Source organism: Danio aesculapii, chromosome 3, assembly GCF_903798145.1.
Source record: "Danio aesculapii chromosome 3, fDanAes4.1, whole genome shotgun sequence".
Taxonomy (NCBI): domain Eukaryota; kingdom Metazoa; phylum Chordata; class Actinopteri; order Cypriniformes; family Danionidae; genus Danio; species Danio aesculapii.
This window is the reverse complement of record NC_079437.1, coordinates 57,574,462-57,596,291: the sequence shown is the minus strand read 5'-3', so window position 1 is coordinate 57,596,291 and position 21,830 is coordinate 57,574,462.

Sequence of the window (21,830 nt, the reverse complement as noted above, 5' to 3'; positions counted from 1 at the left end):
CACATCCCACATGCGCTCTATTGGAATAAGTTCTGATGACTGTGGAGGCCATTTGAGTACTCATTGTCATGTTCAAGAAAGCAGTCTGAGATGATTTGCGCTTTATGACATGGCGCATTTTCCTGCTGGAGGTAGCCATCAGAAGATGGGTACACTGTGGTCATAAGGGGATGGACAGGGTCAGCAACAATACTCGGGTAGTCTTTGGCCTCAATTGGTCCTAATGGATCTGACGATGCACAATTGGTATTAATGGGCCCATAGTGTGCCAAGAAAATATCCCCCACACCATTACACCACCACCACCAGCTTGATCCGTTGATACAAGGCAGGATGAACCCATGCTTTTATGTTGTTGATGCCAAATTCTGACCCTACCATTCGAATGTCACAGCAGAAATCGAGACTCATCAGACCAGGCAACGTTTTTCCAATCTTCTATTGTCCAATTATGGTGAGCCTGTGTAAATTGTCGCCTCAGTTTCCTGTTCTTAGCTGACAGGAGTGGCACCCGGTGTGGTCTTCTGCTGCCGTAACCCATCCGCCTCAATGTTGGACGTGTTGTGCATTCAGAGATCCTCATCTGTACACCTCGGTTGTAACCAGTGGTTATTTGAGTTACTGTTGCCTTTCTATCAGCTTAAACCAGTGTGACCATTCTCCTCTGACTTCTGGCATCAACAAGGAATTTTCTGCCGCTCACTGGATATTTTCTTATTTTCGGACCATTCTCTGTAAACCCTAGAGATGGTTGTGCGTGAAAATCCCAGTAGATCAGCAGTTTCTGAAATACTTAGACCAGCCCGTCTGGCACCAACAACCATGCCATGTTCAAAGTAACTTAAATCACCTTTCCCCCCATTCTGATGCTTGGTTTGAACTGCAGCAGATTGTCTTGACCATGTCTACATGCCTAAATGCATTGAGTTGCTGCCAAACATGAAATTGGCGTGAACCAACGCACACTCGTTAATTTCAATGTTAATTTCAATGTTAGTAAATCCAAACGTGAGTGTGAAACCTGGCGTACGCAAAGTTTTTGATACATGAGGCCCTTAGTTTTCCGACCAGCACTTTGAGACAGTTTTGAGCCTCTGTTCAATGATGTTGTACAAGTTCTTCATGCATTTCTTTCACCTCACTTCCTGTCAATTTAAAAAATATATATCAGTTATAAAGGCAAATAATGACCAAATAATATTGAAAACTGTTTTGAGCTACACTGTAAAACCCAAAAGATTAACCATTTGAGGAAATTGTAATAAGTTATGGTAACTTAAACCATACATGTATAAACACCCAGTCACAAACAGCACACAACATGTGCTTTTGCATACTTACAATGGCCATTTATACACTTTTCTATTAAGTCCTGACCATTTTTCACTTAGTTTTCACAACGGTGCCCACAATTCCTCCCTCACAGCCACTGTAACCATGATGTGCACCTCTGATTGCACTGAAATGAGCTCCAAGTAGATTTCTACACAATGGCTGCATTTAATTGCCATTAACATGCAACCACCATCATCTGATCACACGGGATGCATCATCAGTCAATCAGGACAGACATTTTCATTTGCCAATTACAGCTTATCTTTACCACTTATTTAAATAAGTCTGCAAAAGAGGGCCATAGAGCAAAGTCAATCTGAAGTGATCGGGTTTCTTTTGAAGGGAATTTTCAGTAGCAGGACAGTTTGCAAGTAAACAAATCTCACTAGTGCTCCACAGCCCAGTGCCTTTCATCTTCTGAAAGTTCCAGAGAGGTGGTTTGAGTGATGTTGACCTGCGAATGCGTTTACATTGCACCGAGGTACAGTGTGTCCTGGACTAACTCTGGGGCCAGAACATGCTGACTGAATAACATTCCTATCTGAAGGACATTTACATTTGTCTTTTCAATGAATATGTGAACAACATCCAGAGACAGGTCACATATTAATGTAGTATGTAATTTATTTATATATTTATTTATATATATTAATGCAAGTAAATGCAACCGATGGAGTATTACATCAAAAAGGTGTGGACTCACAGGAATACTACAAGAAACCTCACTATAATTGTTGTCTTAACTTAAGCAACCAAAATCCCAACTTAATATTTCTCAAGCCTAAAATAAATTGTTAATTGTCCCATTTTGATGAGATCCATCTGCTGATAATTGATGTCACCGTGTTTCTTAAGCATGTACTAACATAAAATGTTTTGTGAACATTTAATTTCCTGCATAATAATTAGTTACCATAACACTGCTAAATCGCAGGGTTTTTATAATCAATAATATATTTTCACTATATATTTATAAACTGCACAGCAGATAAGATTGTTAAACTGGGCCAACAGATAATTATTATAACATCATTAACCATTAATACCTTTATCATACTTTCTCTTGGCTTCTTTAAGTTGAGTCAATCAATTTAGTAATAAGTGAAGCTGTTTGTGGAGTTGTTTAATGATCCCCTGCTGAGATTTTGAGAGATTTAATGTGTTTTATTTTAGCTGATTTCATTTAAGGCTATGATTGAAGTCAGTTAAAGTGTAACTCTAGTGGTTCTGATGTGAAGGTTTCCTGGTCATCACATAACTTTGCATAAGGAACCTACGAAAAAACAAACAAATCTTTATTATTAATAAATCTCTCCTGTGGATAAGGTTTACATGAAAATAAACAAAATTGTTTTTGTTCCATTGCCTCTAGTTTTCATCTTAACTGGAAACATCAGTGAAATATATCTTTATGAAAACGTTTTTGTTTTTTTTCCTGAAATGTAACTGAAATTACATATTCCAATCAACCTCCATTCTGAAACCAGCATGATGTTTATGCTGGCCCAAGATGTTTTACGTTGGTTAAGAGGTGTTAAATTGCTGGCCTAGCTGTTGAACTGACACAGTCATGCTATTCTTGAGCAAACCAGTGCTGGTATAACTGGTCCACTAGCATTAATGCTTGCTATGCTGTGGACCATCCGTGCATCCATCCATTTTAAACTCCTATCCAGGGTTGGCTTGAGTCTCAGCAGAAAACCCCAGACTTCCCTCTCCCTAGACACTTTCTCCAGCTCCTCTGGGCTAATCCCCAGGCAGGGGTGTCTAAACGCGGTTCTAGAAGGCAGGTGTCCAGGAGAATTTAGCTCCAACTCTAATCAAACACACCTGAACTAGCTAATCAAGCTCTTACTAGATATATTAGAAACTTCCTGGCAGGTGTGTTGAAGCAAGTTGGAGCTAAACTCAGAAGGACACCGGCCCTCCAGGACTGAGTTTGGACACCCCTGTCCCAAGGCATTCTCAGGCAAGCCGAGAGATATAGTCACTCCAGTGTGTTCTGGATCTTCCCCTGGGCCTCCTCCCGGTAGGACAAGCCTGAAACACCTCCCCAGGTAGGCATCCAGGCGGCACCAGAAACAGATGCCCAAGGCACCTCACCTGATTTGCTTCATGGGCAGGGCTTCTGTCTGCCTGGGGACTCTAGCCTCGATGCTAAATGGCTAACATGGACTTTATTGAGATAGTAGCTTTATGAAGGCTGAAAAACAGCGTATATTTGTTCGGCGCCGTGTCTGAGTCCACTAGATCCTTTCGAGGTGCATTCAGCTCTGAGTTCATCAACTCCTCCAGAAACTACACCTGGATAATGGAGGCTTTCAGCGATGCTTCAGACTGAACTGAGCCCAGTTTGATGAACTGTTGTCTGGTGTCGGAAAGAAGATTTCCCCTTGGGACACCAACAACAGGCACTATGTCATAATCACCCCCTACAAGAGAAAGCTCCTAATCAATTAACATGACGCAAATGTCCACTAAAGTTCAGATTTTCCAATTCGAACGATTCCCGCATTAAACGGGGAACCCTTTGGACCCTTTTCACAAAACTCATTGCTTCACATTACAAAGTTGGATGACATTTGCTTCGGAGGAACCCAGAAATGTAAAAAGGGTCCAAATCCGAGATATTGTCCTTTCAGTCATGACCCAAAGCTGCCGTGGACCAGTAAAACAGTACAGTAAAACAAACTGGTCCCAGCAAGCAAAACATACCATAGCAACATTGGATTTTTCAGAAGGTATATGTTGCAACATCCTCTAAAGTCATAGCAAACAGCAAAACTTCAAAGAAACCAGATGAGTATCTTTGTGAGCTTCACATAAAACATCTCCAGATCAGAAGAGCCAGTCAGCAAGTCTCAAAGCAACCTGCAGCCAATAGCCAGGTCATACCCTCATCACAACATCCACTTCAGTGTCAAGGTCCAGTGAAAGCTGGAAGTCTTAAGTATGCTGAAGGATGTTAAAACATACTATGGGGCTGGCACATTTGACTGACCACCCTGTAGCTCCCATTCAGACACTCCTCCACTCGCCCACACCCTTGATCAAACATAACTTCAATGCAAACTTTTTCCTTGCTGCCAGCAAACTGAAGAAGGCCTTTTTAATGCCGTTGCTAAGCATTTAGAGTTTCAAGTGGCAAAAAACACAAGCTTGAAAAGGCCTGTGGTCCGTGCCTTTGATAGCTGGAATGTGCTATTGGACATCAGTGCAAAACATCTCAGCTGAAGTGCATCAAAGCCTCTACATTTATTTTCCAATTGCGTGTGCTTACGGAATAAGGGTGACTTTATTTTATATGTATCACTGGATAATCAAGCTGTTCCAGTAAGTTCCCCTGTTGTGACCCTAACCCTAATGCTAAAGTAAGTCGTTTTATATATTCAAAAGAAAGAAAGACATGTATGAAATGGGTATTGTTCAGATCTCATTTTCTTGTGATCAAGTTCTCAGGAATCAGTGCTATACTTTTAAATGATGTCTAAACAATGTTTAATATTTTACTTAGTCCCAGTTCTCCAAGAAAAAATGATATGAGATGCCACACACCTGCATCACAGAACATATTTTATACATTGCCAAAACACGCTCTTTTTATATGAATGTACATATATTTTTATGGTTGTACACACAAGCTTTGTTGTATTATTAACCAATTTTTTAATGTTTTAGCACTACTGATATACTAATAAAGCAGGATCAATAAAGACAATAAATCACAATCTCAACAATCATACAAAGGTGGTCTCCAGTGTATACCTTCCCTTTAAGTTTAACTATTGTTATGGTAGAACATCAGTTTGAATACAATTGTTGTGAATGTTTTGAATGTTTTATGTTTAAAATCAATGGTTGCGTCCAAACCTACTCGAGAAGGTACTACATTTAAATTTGAATTTGGAAAAGTACATTCTATATAGCAGGGGTCACCAAACTTGTTCCTGGAGGGCTGGTGTCCTGCAGATTTTAGCTCAAACCCTAATCAAAGACACCTGAACAAGCTAATTAAGGTCTTACTAGGTGTACTTGAAACATCCAGGCAGGTGTGTTGAGGCAAGTTTGAGCTAAACCCTGCAGGGACACCGGCCCTCCAGGACCTAGATTGGTGACCCCTGCTATATAGTATGTATGTGAGGAGTATGAATGGAACTAAGACCTACTACATTTGCTGTTTGTCAGTATCATGTGACCTACCCACTTCAGTTGCGTTGCTTCACTCCCATTCATAATTCTCTAATGTGGAATCATGGCATAGCGAAGCATCTATTGGATGCGTACTCCAGAACCTCAACGGAAGTAGTACCTTCTGATGCAGGCATACAATCTTTTTGCATCTGGAATCTTGTGGTGATGTGTCTGGGGGTAAATGTAGTAGTGAATTTCAGAATTTATGAAACACATATACACTTCATTATTGTCAGACGCTTTCTTAAATGGTGTTTTCTTGACATTGTCATTTGGGACCGCACCTACACTGTGTAATTCTTTTTTCTTCTCTAGAATGAATCACATTTTTTAGGGTCTAAACATGCTCGAAAACTCACAAAACTTCGCGCACACTCCAGAAGTGGCGGAAATTTACGTTTTGTATAGGTTTTGGAAGAGGGTGTGGCAAAATGGCTCAACCCTGCCATCTATGCACTTTTGATAGAGTGGTCCCCGAGCTACCTTTATGCACACGTACCAACCATGCTAATACCTACAAAAAAGTCTCTTGGAGCGAAATCTCAAACCCAACTGGAAGTCAGATATTTTTATCTTTCTCTGCCGAAAAAGTGCAGTTTTTTCCATTTCTAGGGATTGTATTTTAACAAACTACTCATAGAGATTTTAGCAGATCAACACCAAAATTGGGCATTGTCATCTAAAGGCCTTGGCGATGTTAAATTGCGAAGATCTAGAGTTTTCGCCAAAGGGCGGATCCATGGCAGCCTCACAAACTTTGATGCTTCGCCACGAAACAGGAAGCTGTTATAACTCATGCATGAATTGTCCGAACTGCCTTGAAATCCACATGTTTGATAACAGTTCTGACCTGAACACATTTACATGCCAGTATTCAGTTACAGTTATAGCGCTACCTGCTGGCAGCAGGAAATGACGTGTTTTGCACTGTAACAAACTCCTCCTAAAAATTGTGTCAGATCAAATCCAAGTTTTGTCAGCATAATCAAAAGTCATTTGTGGTCTTAAATTGTGAAGATCTAGAGTTTTTGTTGAAGAACATGTCCGTGGCGGACTGACAAAGTTCAGTGTTTTGTCATGAAGGAGGAAGTTGTTATAATTCAGCTCCACAATGTCCGATCTGCCTGAAAATTCACAGGTTCGATGAGATTCCTCTCCTGTGGACATCTACATGCCAATATTGAGTCACAGTCATAGTGCCACCTACTGACAGAAAGAAGTTTGGCATAAATTAAGTTATTATTGTCCACTGTTCTCTGTCATCTTAAGGCCACCAGGCGGCAGTAAGCCCCGGTGCGAGGTCCCTTTCATCGCTGCTTGCAGCTTTAATTTAAGCTTTATTTTGTTATTAGGAATTTAGCAGCCCTTCAGCTTCAATAAAGGAGGCAGAGAGTTTTTGACGGGTGCATTTAAATTACTTAGATACAATAAATATCATCACCGAAATCTTCATTGTCTCAGTTCTTTGTTACATGCAAGCATCAATTCTCATCTTTACCGTGTTGGTGATCTCATAGCACATACTTCTATGCACATAACATCCTATTACTGTGTAGCACTGTAGCACCAAAGCACCATAAAACTACAGAGAAAACAAACAAATAACATAGAAAAATAAACCCAACAAGTATTCACTAAACGTCTAACATTTTCCAAATAAATCAAACAATAAACAAAACATACCTCGCTCTGCTTGCCGAAGTGATACTAAACGTTCAATGCTCAAGGCATTCTTCCAGGCTGTACCTGTTAGCTCGTGAACAAACGTGAATTGCTCTCACTCTACTTTGTCTCACTTAATTCCTATCGGTCTATATCGCCCTCCTGTGGTGACTCCAATTAAAGCAAGCAAAGCGAGTAAATTAAATCATGGCAGTTACACTCGCACCAAATCATGCTATGAATCAGACAAACAAAAAATAGATATCATACATGATTTCAACATCAATTTAACACACAAAATATAAACATACACAATTAACATAATTTGTCTGATGCAAGAACAGAGTCACAATTATTTACTCTCGACTACTAATTTTTGGATTGGTTGCTCAATAATTGAAGGCGTAGAATGGTTCCCCAACCTCGTTTTCAGTTTTTGTTCTCCTGTTTGAACTTTTACATGTCTAACAAGGCCATAATTTCATAGAAAGACCTCAACAACCTTACCTAACTGCCATTTGTTCCTTGGAAGCATGTGAGTATTCATCTAAATGATGCATAGCATGAGCTGCAATACTTGCCATTTCTGCAGCTCAGGTATTTCAAACTATAAACAAGGCCTTTGCCAAGTGTACATCATACTGTATCCTTTACTGTATGTTAACAGTTGTATTATTTATGAATTTTAAGAAATACACACTTCAGTTACTTCAATAAAAGAGTAATATGAATGGAATCAAGTCTCCTGAGCCATGAAAGAGTACCCTCTAAGCAGGGAACTGTCAGTTCTGGGTCAAGATGTAAAGGACATGTACTAAGGCTCTCTTCTTGCCGTTAGGAATGTTACACTTTGACTCTATGCTTTGAGGCTCTGAAGTCATATTGGAGCCATGTGGACTTTTCATGGTATACAATAAAGGAGATGTTTGAAATTCCTTTGGTCGGTCCCAAAGAATATAGATGCGTCTGTTGAGGTTCATCAGCATCCTCTGTCGTTCGTCTTCAGCGCTCAGTTTTCATGTGAAATTGATTAACAGGAGAAAACTGAATGTTTCATTAAGAGAGTCGTCACTTCAGTGGGCTGTATGTAGCATTCAGCAACACACACTGACACTTGTATGACTATCTTTATGGGGACTTCCTTTAGACGTTATGATGTTTCTACTCTACAGACTGTATATTCTTTCCCCCTACCCCGAAACCCAACCCTCACAGGAAACAATCTGCATTTTTATGTTTTCATAATACTTTATCATGTCTGATTTTTTTAGCCATTTTCCTCATGGGACCAAATTTACTGGTATTGCTACACTTGTGGGGACATTTGATCCCCACAACGTAAGGAATACAAGGTACACACACAACTATCTTTATGGGGCCTTCCTATAGACATAAAGATTTTTATACTATACATACTGTATATTATTTCCGCTGTATCAGTGTTTCTCAACCACATTCCTGGAGGACCACCAACACTGCATGTTTTAAATGTCTCCTTTGTCGGTCACACCCATTACAGGTCTTTCAGTCTCTGCTCTGATGATCTGAATCAGGTGTGTCTGTTTAAGGAGACATGGAAAATATGGAGAGCTGGTGGTCCTCCAGGAACGTGGTTGAGAAAAACCAACCCTACACCTAAACCCAACTCATTCATTCATTTATTTTCCTTCAGCTTAGTCCCTCTATTCATCAGAGGTCACCACAGCAGATGGAACTGCAAAATCCAGCATATGGTTTACACAGCAGATGCCCTTCCAGCTGCAACCCAGTACTGGGAAACATTCGCACACATACACTACAGCCAAATTAGTTTATTCAGTTCACCTATACCAGATGTCTTTGGACTGTGGGGGAAACCGGAGCACCCAGAGGAAACCCACGCAAACACGTTGAAAACAAATAACGGAGACAAATAACGTCCCCACAATGTGATCAATACAAGGCACATACACACACACATGCGTGTACTCTCAGACCCAGTAAAGTATGATTTTTGTCAGTATAAAATCAACATTTACCGTGTGTATTTTGCTACCACACATTGTTATCCTTTAGGTGAAACATTAATTTGTGCGAGTTAATCCACTGAAAGCAAGTTTGTTCTGGTAATCTTCAATCAACATCTGAGCAACTTTACGGTTCTTCTCTGTTGACGTCAAGTTGACAGCTTTACCCACACTATTCTTGACCATGTTGCTCTTACCATTAATTTGCTACAAGAGAATGAAGCTACGGTCACACTGGGCTTTTTGTGTGCGAAATTCTGTCATACGGTGCTGCGAAAAGGGGCGGGATTAAACAAGATGTTTAGACATTAAAAAAGCTAGCGATTGCTCCATGTTTTAAATTTCTGTCCAGAGAGGTCATGTTTGGATCCTCGATTTGTCTCACGCAGTCAAGTGATGTGATTTCGCAGGTCAGAGTTCACCAAGCTTGAACTTTGCACCGAAGCGAACTGCGAAACATAATGCATGACCCTGCGTTTCTGGTCTGACGCATTCGCGTGCGTATGAATGGAAGTCTATGGGAGGAAAAGTCAAGTGTGACCACAGCTTGATGTGCAAAAAGGAAGTACCGCCCCTACTCACATTTTTTTCATAAAATCAACACTTAAATCATAATTAAATCAAAGTTTGCTGTTTGTTCAAACTACTTATTTAAAATGAGCTGAAACAACACAATTATTGAGTTTTTTTGTGACAACTTAATTTCTTTATGTTTAATCCACTTAAATTTGTAAAAACTAATACGCTAAATTAATTCCTTCATGTAGTCCCAACCAGTGATGGGCAAAGATGCTTTTGAAAGTAATGCATTACAATATTGAGTTACCCCCCAACCCCCCCCCAACTAACATTACTGAGCATTACTTACTCATGTTACTTGTAATCAGTGTTGGGGTAAATTGTTATAAATAACGCATGTTACATAATAATAGTACTTTTTTAATTATATTTTTAGGGGTTTTCACCTTTATTGTGATAGGACAGTGGAGATTTAGAGACAGGAAAGTATGGGGAGAAAAGATAGGGGAAGCGTCGGCAAAGGACCTCGAGCCAGGAATCAAACTCGGGTCGCCATGAACACCTCAGTGCCATGTGTCGACGCACTAACCACAAGGCTATTGGCGCCAACGTAATATTACTTTTTAAAGTACCGAGTAAACTAATTCATTATTTTTAAAAATAAGCAATACAGTTTGAGTTTAACATTTTTTTACGTATGTTCCTTTTTACCTTAAAATTGGCTTTTAAAAAATATATTGCGGAATAAAAATGACCTTAGGTTTAATCACACACTCAATGGCAAAGTGTGCTGTGAGGGAACAGACAGTCGGCTCACACTCATCATCATCATCATCATCAGGTCTGTTTTTACACAGCAGATAATTCAGTGTACTGTTCTAGTAACTAAACAACTCAGGATATTGGTTTATTTCGAGTCAAAGGGGGTATCCTGTATGTTAAAAAGTAAGTAATTACGTACGTAACGTTTTAAGACAACTCAGTTCAATTTAATGAACTGGTTCGACCGGTTCACTTAGAAGATCATCCGTCATCACTACAGACAGTCAGACATAATGGCGGACCAGAGACTTACATTTTTGCAATGGATTCTTGTTATTTTGAACTCATCGAAGAAAAGAGTGGATTGTCGTCAAGTGCGAATAAAGCACGGTTTTCATCCAACGAGTCAAAAAGAACAAAATCGTCACTTCCTGATTAACTGGCGCCAAATATCAACAATAAAAATGTAATTTGCTGCGGTCGGAGAAGCTGCAGAAATGTTTTCTTTATTTAATAAACAACTTGCACCTTAGTAGACGATGCCGACATGCAATGAACGTGTGGTGGGGTTTGAAGAGCACAGATGCTTTTGACAGTTCTGGAGATAATTAATAATATAATAACACTAATACGGAAACACTAAGGGCGTTTCAGAATGACCAAAACAACATTTCAGATGTTTTACACAGTGCTCAGCCTGCTGGTTAGTCCATTCACACACATTTTTATCATCACATGATTACTTATAACAAAACCACTTGACTTTTAGTAATGCACATACTGGAATTTGTTTGGTAAAAGTGTTTCAATTGTAGTTTATGCGCATCTTTTCTTATCAAATAAAACGTTTATCCTACTCAGTTATGCGCATACATTTTTTATGCACATTTTCAAAATTGATGTGCATTTTGTACATTTGATGTGCATTTCGTTTCCACTATCCATTTTATTAGTGTGGATGAAAACATGGCTACTGTCTACTGTGGAAGCGACTACGACTACTTTTCTCTTTTGGGAAAGATTTACACATTTGTTTTTGCCTTAATATACAGTTGAAGTCAGAATTATTAGCCCCCTTTTATTTTATTATTTTTACAATGCTTCCTAAATGATGTTTAACAGAAAGGAAATTTTCACAGTATGTCTGATAATATTTTTTCTTCTGGAGAAAGTCTTATTTGTTTTATTTCGGCTAGAATAAAAGCAGTTTTTAATTTTTGAAAGCCATTTTAAGGTCAAAATTTTTAGCCCCTTTAAGCTATATTTTTTGATAGTCTACAGAACAAACCATCATTATTCAATAACTTGCCTAATTATCCAAACCTGTCTACTTAACCTAATTAACCCAATTAAGCCTTTAAATGTCACTTTAAGCTGTATAGAAGTGTCTTGAAAAATATCTAGTCAAATATTATTTACTGTCATCATGACAAAGATAAAATAAATCAGTTATTAGAGATGAGTTATTAAAACTATTATGTTTAGAAATGTGTTGAAGAAATCTGCTCTCCATTAAACAGAAATTGGGGGAAAAAATAAACGGGGGCTAATAATTCTGACTTCAACTGTAAATTATTTCATGTTAGTACTCTATAGCAATCTTTATCTCAATGGACAGTGAATTTACTTAAATAACACATTACTTTACATGCTTCCATTAATCTGTATATACAGTATGTATTGTTTTGGGCTCAGAAAGTTCTCAAAAATTTTTTTATCCTGCATTTTTTAAAATGAAAATGAAGATATAGGTGGCTGTTAAATGCAAACTTCTCTTTAAAAAAGGTGAAAAATCTGGAATAAAATCACTGTCATAAATATTTCATGCATAAATAAAATTCACGCATCCGTAATTAGAAAATCGTAACCCTAACCCTAATCGTAAAGGAAAACGAAGCGTACTCGTAATTTTACGAGGCTACAATTCCAAAATCTGCGATTAGAACAGACACAGATACGACATTTTCTTTGTCAGTTTGTATATGACTGATAAATTTACGATGCGTGTACTTTACAAACACGAATTACAGTTTCACCACGGACATTAAGTCCTGATTACGAGTACGAATCAAACAGCGAGACTTCACTGTCAAAATTACGTCACCTGTCACAGGCATTAATAAACAAGCGAGAGTCATCGATCACAACGGCGCGCCTGCTAGACGTTCGAGCTCCACACACACCGTCTCAGGTAGGATTTCTGTTATTCCCTTTTTGAGAAATGTCCGTCATGAGCTGTAATAAAGGTTGAGACTTAATGAGGTCCATTTTCACTGTGTTTCTCAGACATTTTACAGAATCCAAATTAAGAACGGGCCGAGGATAGAGAGCTAGCATAATGTCAGTTAACGTTACAGGCAGCGAGCGCAGAGTCTCTCAGTGAATTTTTAACTGTTTAAGTAACTCTCATTCACCCTCTAAGATCACCAGAGAACACAAACTAAATTAGACAGATTTATACAGTATAGGTAGATAAAACAGAGAAAAGTTTTACTCTTATTAATTAATTAACTTTAAATAAATCAGAATAAGCAAAATATAATGTGGTAATTAAACAATCACCAATATAGAACAAACACACACGGAAAGAGAGAAACACACAGAATAGTATAAGGCTAAATGGTAATAGAAATGTTTATGGTAATAGTTTATTAATTATAGTGATCAGGACTTCGTGTCCGTGGTGAAACTGTAATTCGTGTGTGTAAAGTACACGCATCGTAAATTTATCAGTCATATACAAACAGACAAAGAAAATGTCATATCTGTGTCTGTTCTAATCGCAGATTTTGGAATTGTACCCTCGTAAAATTACGAGTACGCTTCGTTTTCCTTTACGATTTTCTAATTACGGATGCGTGAATTTTATTTATGCACGAAATATTTATGACAGCGATTTTAATCCATAGAAAAACACCTGCAAGTTCTGCAAGAGATTGTCGCCACTGGCTTGCATAGTTCGGGACTTGTAGAGTAATCGATGGATTACTCTTCAGTGTTTGGACTCTCAGCAGTGAATATTAAAACACATTGAACTGAACTGAGCTAAACTGAACTGAAGTTAAACTCTGAAAACTGAACTACACTGTTTTCAATTCACTACAATCTTCTATGTGAAGCTGCTTTGACACAATCTGCATTGTAAAAGTGCCATACAAATAAAGATAAACAGAATTAAATTGAATAGATCAAACCTCAGCCAGGTGAGGAAAAGTAACTCATGAATATAACAAAATATAACACATTACTTTCCATAAAATGTAACTAAGAAACCCAATTAGTTACTTTTTGTGGGGAGTAACTCAATTTTGTAATGCACTACTTTCAAACTTTCCCCAACACTGCTTGTAATGCGTTACCCCAAACACTGGTCTCAACACAAATCAATGGAACCCAGCATTTGTTTTTACAGTGAATACATGAACATACTCAAATAAAAGCCTCAAGCATTTTCAATTAAGAGGACACCAATCATGTCCTCATAAACCACATCAACATTGTATTACCAAGGTCATGCCCATGTCATTATACAGTTTTGTCCTCTTAAACCACATAAACAGACACAGACAAACACAATGAGAGAATGAAAGGGCCGTGTTCTCTTTGAGGGGTCTGTGTCTCGGCCTCTCCTTTGACTGTTTTTCCTCTTTTGTCTGCTGATTGGAGCTCGTAGTCAGACAGCATCACAGGAGGAGGAGCTGCAGTAGCAGTGAGGGGCTTTGGGCTCAAACAAACCCTGTCACTTTGATCATTTCCTACCGCTCTTTGATCTTTGCTAAAACAGCCAAATTCATCTGATAATGATGTTTAATTGATTATATGGAGCGAGGGAGCTCTGGTTTTGTTTTATATTATTTGTCTTTTTGGTCTCCAGTCTCCAAAAGAAGAGACGCTGACACGCCACGTCGCCCCTTTCTCTTTCTTCTTCTAAAATAAATAAAGACGTCAAACATCAAAGCTGCTCTTGGTTAATAAAAGAGGACCTCAAATATTTTCCATTATGTTTGACATGGTTTTGGGTTTCGCCATCCAGAACAACAACAACAGGCCGGAATACGATGACACGCTTTTTAAAGTTATTTATTTATTTTTTTATATATGTGTGTGTGTGTTGTTGTCGCTTAGTGTCTGTGTTGCAGAGATTGAGCAGACTAAACCATGGCTTTGATGTCAGAGGCTCTAATTATTCAAAGGTAGTCTCTCTTTTGAGTGCCACCTCCTTGGGACAGACAGAACCAGAGCGCCCTTTTTACACAAAAGTGACCCGGCGGCTGCTGTATTTACTGATTGCAAGCTTTAAAGAAAAGCAGGCAGCAATGGGATCTTTGTCCTTTGAAGACAATTGCGCTCTGCGGCCAACAATATGCCTGACCTCTGCCCTCGACTTTGATGCTGCGTTTGAGCAGAGACGACTGTAAAGTGTAAACAGAAAGAGGAGAATAGACACGCACATTCGCACACACGGTGCATCAGTGAACAGCCGCGGTCAGACTGTTGTTTTCAGCACATTGTGTACTTTTTCACGTTCAGGAAGAGTCTAACGTGTGGACAAGGTTGAATCCATATATTTACAGCTGATTTAAATTATTTTATCCATTAGCTAAATAAACCATGGATGTATTATCAAGATCTAGTAAGGGAATTTTTTGGCACACATATTATTATTCCAACACAGGCTCATTGTGAAAATGTACCTCCGTATACATTTCTGGAGAGCACAAATTATGTAATCAGAGGTACGTATGGCTGCATTTCGTCTTTAAAACAAATGCTATTGAGGTGTTGCTGACGGTTTCTGTTTCTTTTCGTGCTACCAGCTGACCGCTTATCTCCGTGTGAATGGCTTATCTGCTGTTACCAGTTTGCCCAGTGGCTCGCCGCGTATGTTGCCGGACTTGAGACGCAGAGAGGAGTCAACCGTGACGATGGAATTCAAGTCTGTTATGAATCAAATTAAAAAAACCCTTATTCCAAAAGAGGTTTAACCAAAACGTAACAAAAATAACTGGGATTAAAAATATAATCCCTGGTGCCCCCGCGCTCTCTCTCCGCAAATATAAACCAAAACGCAACCACTGAGATTTAACAAAAAAATATGATTTATTTTACATAAATAAGGAGCAAAAATAACATCGGGAGGGGTTCAGCCCTAATATATGACAATAAACAAAGTTGTAATAATAAGCAGAAAATAATATAATTCCACTCCTCACACACACACACACACACATTTACAGCTATCTTTAGGAGGTTTCTCATAGACTTAATGATGTTTATACTGCACAGACTGTATATTCTAACCACCTACATAATCCAACCCTCACATGATATAATATGCATTTATTATATATTCAAAACACTTCATTCTGTTTGACTTTTAAGCCATTTTCCTCATGTTGACCAAAAAAATGGTCCCTACAAGGTCAAAATATATTGGTAATACTGCTATACTTCTGGGGCATTTAGTCCCCACAATAAGAGGAATACAAGACACATGCACAAAGGTATATAAATAATTTTAGGTTTGATTGTATATATAAAATAATTGTATGCTACATAGAAAAAACCAAGCATAGCGAACTCATCCATATTAAAGTTGTCCACAGGGCCCTGCTTTCCAGTAATGTTACCTCATAGTTTTAACGATTTTACTATTATTATTATTATTATTGCTTGTAAGCCTGTCCAAGCACAATAGCATGAGTTCCAGCTCGCCTGAAAGGAAGAAAGAGCGACTGAAACAACAGAGACAGAAAAAAAACACATCACCTGGGATTACTACCGTGTTTCACTCAATTAGAAACACTGCAGATAAATCAGTCTACGCAGTACAGGCATGACTGTCACATTCAGCCAGAAACAAGTTATATTCTTTACCTTAAAAGCCTTTAAGAGATATCCGCGACCTCACAGGCTCATATCAGCCTCTGTTATAAAGGCATTACAATGATTAATACATCTCGGGCTACTGTATGCGGACATGGAGAGCACAGTGAGAGAACAGACAGCACGCCACTGGTATTTTTGGTCATTACGAAAATTACCGTTGTCATTTTGTGTTAAATGAGAGCCGAATATACCACAGTGTCCAGAGAGAGAGAGAGACAAATGAAGATGTGCAGATTAAAGGTCTCAGGCTGGCACTCCCCTGCTGCCCCAAACTGCAATTATGGTCATTCCTTTCCTCTGAACTTTCTGAAGACTGCATGCTTTTTAATGCAGAGAGAAAGTAAAAAGGAAAGAGAAAAAAGCGTAGACTTGTTGACAAGAGTTTGACTAGTGAGTCCTGAAATAGTAAGTGGCCAGGGTTGTAATTTGAAAAATGCCTTTGTCATTCCTTCAGTTTCTCTCAACAGTTAGTGGGAACCAAACAGGCAGAGCCAGATGTATATAACGGCACTGAATTTTCCTTAAGATAAATTCTTGAAATTGAACTAAAATCAAAACTTTTAACATGTATAATGATGGTTCTTGATTCTGATTGGCCGTTTGAAGCTGTTGTAAATTACTCAGTGCGTACAAATTATTATAGATAAATCATATTTATGAAAATGCGCATGAACGCCACCACAAAGTAGTGTTGTCACAAGACTGGAATTCGCTATCAATCGGTAATGAAATTTTAAACAGGTCTATTTCCCGCTAACATTTGAGCGTGTTGCGTTGGCAGGTGTGTTTGTTTGTGTGTGTGTTTGTCTCTCTCTCCCTCTCCCTCTTTCCACCTGCAGGCCCCGCCCTAATTACGTAGGCGACGTGCCCTGGGATTGGAGGAAGTAACCCAGGGCGTCCTTTAAAAAGAGATCAACGGGCGTATTAACATAAAGTAGGGGCTCGTCATTTGTTTTTGTACAGTAAAAACGTTTATTTTGAATCCTTTTTGTGGACGCGCAGTGGGTAAGTCATTTCAATTTATTCTTTGTTTGGCTGCTTTCTTTTTGGTGTGGAAAGGAGTAGCGAATAGTGTTGACATGGATTTTGATTTGACTGTCTTCGCACTTTCTCCGAGCACGGAACAGTTTGATCGCTGCCGTAAGGATGACTTCTTTAAAATTGCAGAGTTCTTTAAAATTGTGGTGCCGCATAAGGCTTCAAAAAAGGAATTAAAAGATGTGCTTTATAAAGAATTGGTTTTACTACGTATATTGCCTGATCCGTCGGAGGCAGGTGGCGTCGAGATGGGAATGTCTTCGCGGTCGAAGGCCGACGAGGGGCTCTCGACTCCGCCACCTTTGTCTCCGCTTTTCAAGTCACCAATATTTGCACCACCAGGTAGTTTACCAAATTCGGACCCGTTATTTGTGTTAAAGTCAAAAGAATTGGATTTACGAATCAAATAGGAAGAGAGCTTGAGCTGGAGTTAGAGAGGGAGCGGCTTCGAGTGGATCACGGCCAGTCTCCCCCGGCTAAGGGTCCACTGGAAGGTTCTCCTGCTTTTCCTGGAATTCAGTACCAATCAGTACTGTAAAAACGTCCATTTCCCGATAACACGTTCTTAAACATCGCTGATTTACCATTGTATTCACATGCTCAACAGAAATGACTGTAATTGGCCGTGAAGGTCATCACTTTACCGAACTCACCGCTGTTGATTGAGTGTAAACACAGATATACGGACACTGGAGCATTTTAAAGCCGCAAAGATCAGTCAATTTATCAGCAGATCACTCGTATGTTAGCTCATAGACACACCAGCTGATCTTCACAGCTTTAAAATGCTCCAGTGTCCCTGTATTTGTGTTTACATTCAGTCAACAGCGGTGAGTTCGGTGAACTGATGAGCTGCATGGCCAATCACAGTCATTTCTGTTCAGTGCATGCACAAAATGGCTGTGTCCGAAACCGCCTACTACTCAGTAGGTACTGCATTTTAATTTAAACACACTACTCGGCCGTTAGAAAAGCACATTCTATACAGTATGAATGTGATAAGTATGAATGGAATTCGGACTTACTACATCCGCCATTTTATCATGGTAACGTGACCTACCTGCGTCAGTTGCGTCGCTTTACTCCAATTCATGAATTCGGTCACGGGGCATCATGGGATAGCGCAGCATGCATGGGATGCGCACTTCAGAATCTCGCCGGAAGTAATAAGTCATCCGGGTACTTCTCGCATACCGATTTTCGAATACTATGAATTCAGATATACTACTCGGCTCCCATACTGATTTTAGCGTACTGTATAGTATGAAAGTATGCGGTTTCGGATGCAGCCAATGACAAATCATCACTGTTTAAGAACATGTTAGCGGCAAATGGGCGTTTTAAAAATTTCAGTACCGATTAGTACCAGTATCGCGACAACTCTAACACAAAGTCACTTTTACAAGTGAGAAATTCAAAATGTTTTCAAGTTGGGAAAATATCCAAAAAAAAGTCGGAATCACTGATCTATAACAAAGAATTATATTTACCATTATATGACTTATTAGATCAGTAGGCTGAAATCATGTATGCAAAGTCAACTATTAGGTGTATGAACACGGGTATTTTCAAAACTGCACTTTTTCCGATTTTTTTTCCACATGAAAAAGGAGTATCGGGTGACTGAAACTGAAACTTTCTGTAAATTGGGTGAAGATTTTGTAACAGTGTGGTCATGTGGACACTAAAACCAGAGTTTTCACCTCATGATGTCAGCGTATGCTCTCTTTTCTCCTTTCTGATTGGCCAACATGGCTGGTTCACATCAAACGTGTACAACGCGAATGTTGCAAATTCCGTGAGTTGGCGGAAAATGCACTGTGGGACAGTAGTCCACCTCTCTTTTCACGTTTACATTGACTTGCATGCAATGTACTAGCAAAAATACTTAATTCCCTGTTTGGTGTGAACTCAGCATAAAATTGTTATTATCTCCGCCTGTTCATTCAGCTCGCCCTTAACATGCATCACAGTGCGTTTTTGTGTTTTCATCTGGACTGAGATTTTTTTTAAACAAAAGCGGGGAAAACTTTGGTTATAAAAATACTCATTTGTATAGACACAGCTTAAAACACAATGCAAGTGCAAGTCACTGCAGTTTGAAGTGTTGTGTATTTCAGCAAAATTAAATTAAATCAAATATATTTCTTTTATGACACTGCGTCCTTCCCCAGTCAAAGAAGTCTTCCCGTGTGGCACATACAGTGTTGTATATACCAGAAACACATCTTTTTTTATCAAGTCCAGGAAAATGCAGCACCTGTCGTACAGATCAGATGGCAAACCACTGAGCTAAACTCTTTCCTAAACCCAAGAAATAGTGGTTTCAAAAGCAGACATAAGAGAAATGTACACTGCAACCACATAGTTTTACCTTGATTTTACCACACAGAAACGTTGACCATATGGAGATATATAGGTGAGGCAAACGTATACAATTCTTATTAATTATGGTGGACAAATCATATTTATGAAATTGCATATGAACGCCACCACAAAGTAGTGTTGTCACGATACTGGAATTCGATACCAAACGGTACTGAAATTTTAAACACGTCACTTTCCCGCTAACATTAGAGCGCTCTTGAGCACGTTCTTAAACAGCGCTGATTTGCCATTGTGTTCACGTGCTCAACAGAAATGACTGTGATTGGTCGTGAAGGTCATCAGTTCACAGCTTTAAAATGCTCCAGTGTCCCTGTATCTGTGTTATCAAATACAAATCATAGATACTGTTAAGTTGTTTTGTGGTATTTACTTGGTGTTGTGTAAAGAGGTGCACAAAAATAATCATGTATTCATCGATTATATGTTACTGTAAATATCATCAGCGTGAAAAAAACAAAAGTTTGAACTCGGTAGTTAACCAAGAATGGCGTCAGACTTGGCATGCGAAAAGGAGTCGACCAGGTTTTGAGTTCAACGAAAGACGTTTCTGAAACCAGGGAAAACAAAACCCATAAAAGCAGTGTGGGCTGCACGGTGGCGCAGTGGGTAGCACGAAGGTCGCTGGTTTGGTAAGTTGGTGTTTCTGTGTGAAGTTTGCATGTTCTCCCCGTGTTGGCGGGGGTTTCCTCCGGGTGCTCCGGTTTCCCCCACAAGTCCATAGATAGGTGAATTGGGTTGGCTAAAATTGTCTGTAGTGTATGTGTGTTTATGGATGTTTTCCAGTGATGGGTTGCAATCTGATGCGTAAAAAATGTGGTGGATAAGTTGGCGGTTCATTCCACTGTGGCGACCCCAGATTAAAAAAGGGACTAAGCTGAAAAGAAAATGATTGAATGAATGAATAAAAGCAATGTGTGATCACAGTAGAAATACACGGCCTGCAATGGCTTTACTATTATAGTTTGTTTTTAAAAACACTATCGGTTGGGTTTAGGGAAGGAGTGGGTGGGTCAGTCGATATCAAGCTGATATATACGTATTATGCATAAAGAAAAGCTGACGGCCTTCTCTCACGAACACGTGCAAGAAGGACGTTGAAATTGGCAGAAATGTCAAGAGCGGCCTCTGGTGGATTTACAAGAAATTGTATGTATAAGAAAATGTGCCCCAGCAACGTATTTGAGATTGTGCGCCCTCTAGTGGATTTGGGAAAACAAAAAAACTGCGAGAAGATGTAGTACAGGGTACATATTTGTCGGTTCTCAAAAATGTAGCACTGGACACGTTTTCCCAATGGAGGCTGAGTTGAAAAAAATTATATACGGTCTTAAAAAAAAATAACAAAGCACATAACAGCTTCATTGTGATCTATAAATGTTACATGGTTACCTGCTTTATCTTTTGAACACTTTCCTCGAATCCGGTTCACCAAGACTCCTCCCACTTCCGCTTACGTGACCTAATAAACACACATTAAGCTACATGATCCATAAGATGATGTTTAATTGCCATTTATTATTATTATTCTCACTGTCAGCTTAAATTTTTTTGTGCACAATGCCATTTACTGATTTCACTTATGTTAATATTAATAAATATCACTCACTCACTCACTATCCTTGAGGTTAGTCCCTGATTAATCAATAATAATATTAATAAATATATATTGCAATTAATATGTGCATTGTGTAGTGACCATTTTAGAGGCAAACTTGCTTCATTGGTCATGGAACGCAGCAAAAACACATGCAGTGTCCTCGTTTTTACTGCATGCGACAAGTCGACTTTGCTTCACAGAGAGCTGAAACACTCATAAATGGAAAAAAAAGTGTCTGTAGTGAACATGATGGTTTGTTCACACACTGTATTCACCTAGAGTGACCTCAAGGGGGAGTTCAAACAGCACAGGGATACATTCGTCAAATGGGAAGACTTTTCCTCTAGAATCCTGACTCTCTGTTCTCCCAAACTATATCTCTATCTCTGAAAGCGCGTCATGCTAAAATCTAGCCAATTTTCCTACTGGTTTCTTCAATTTTA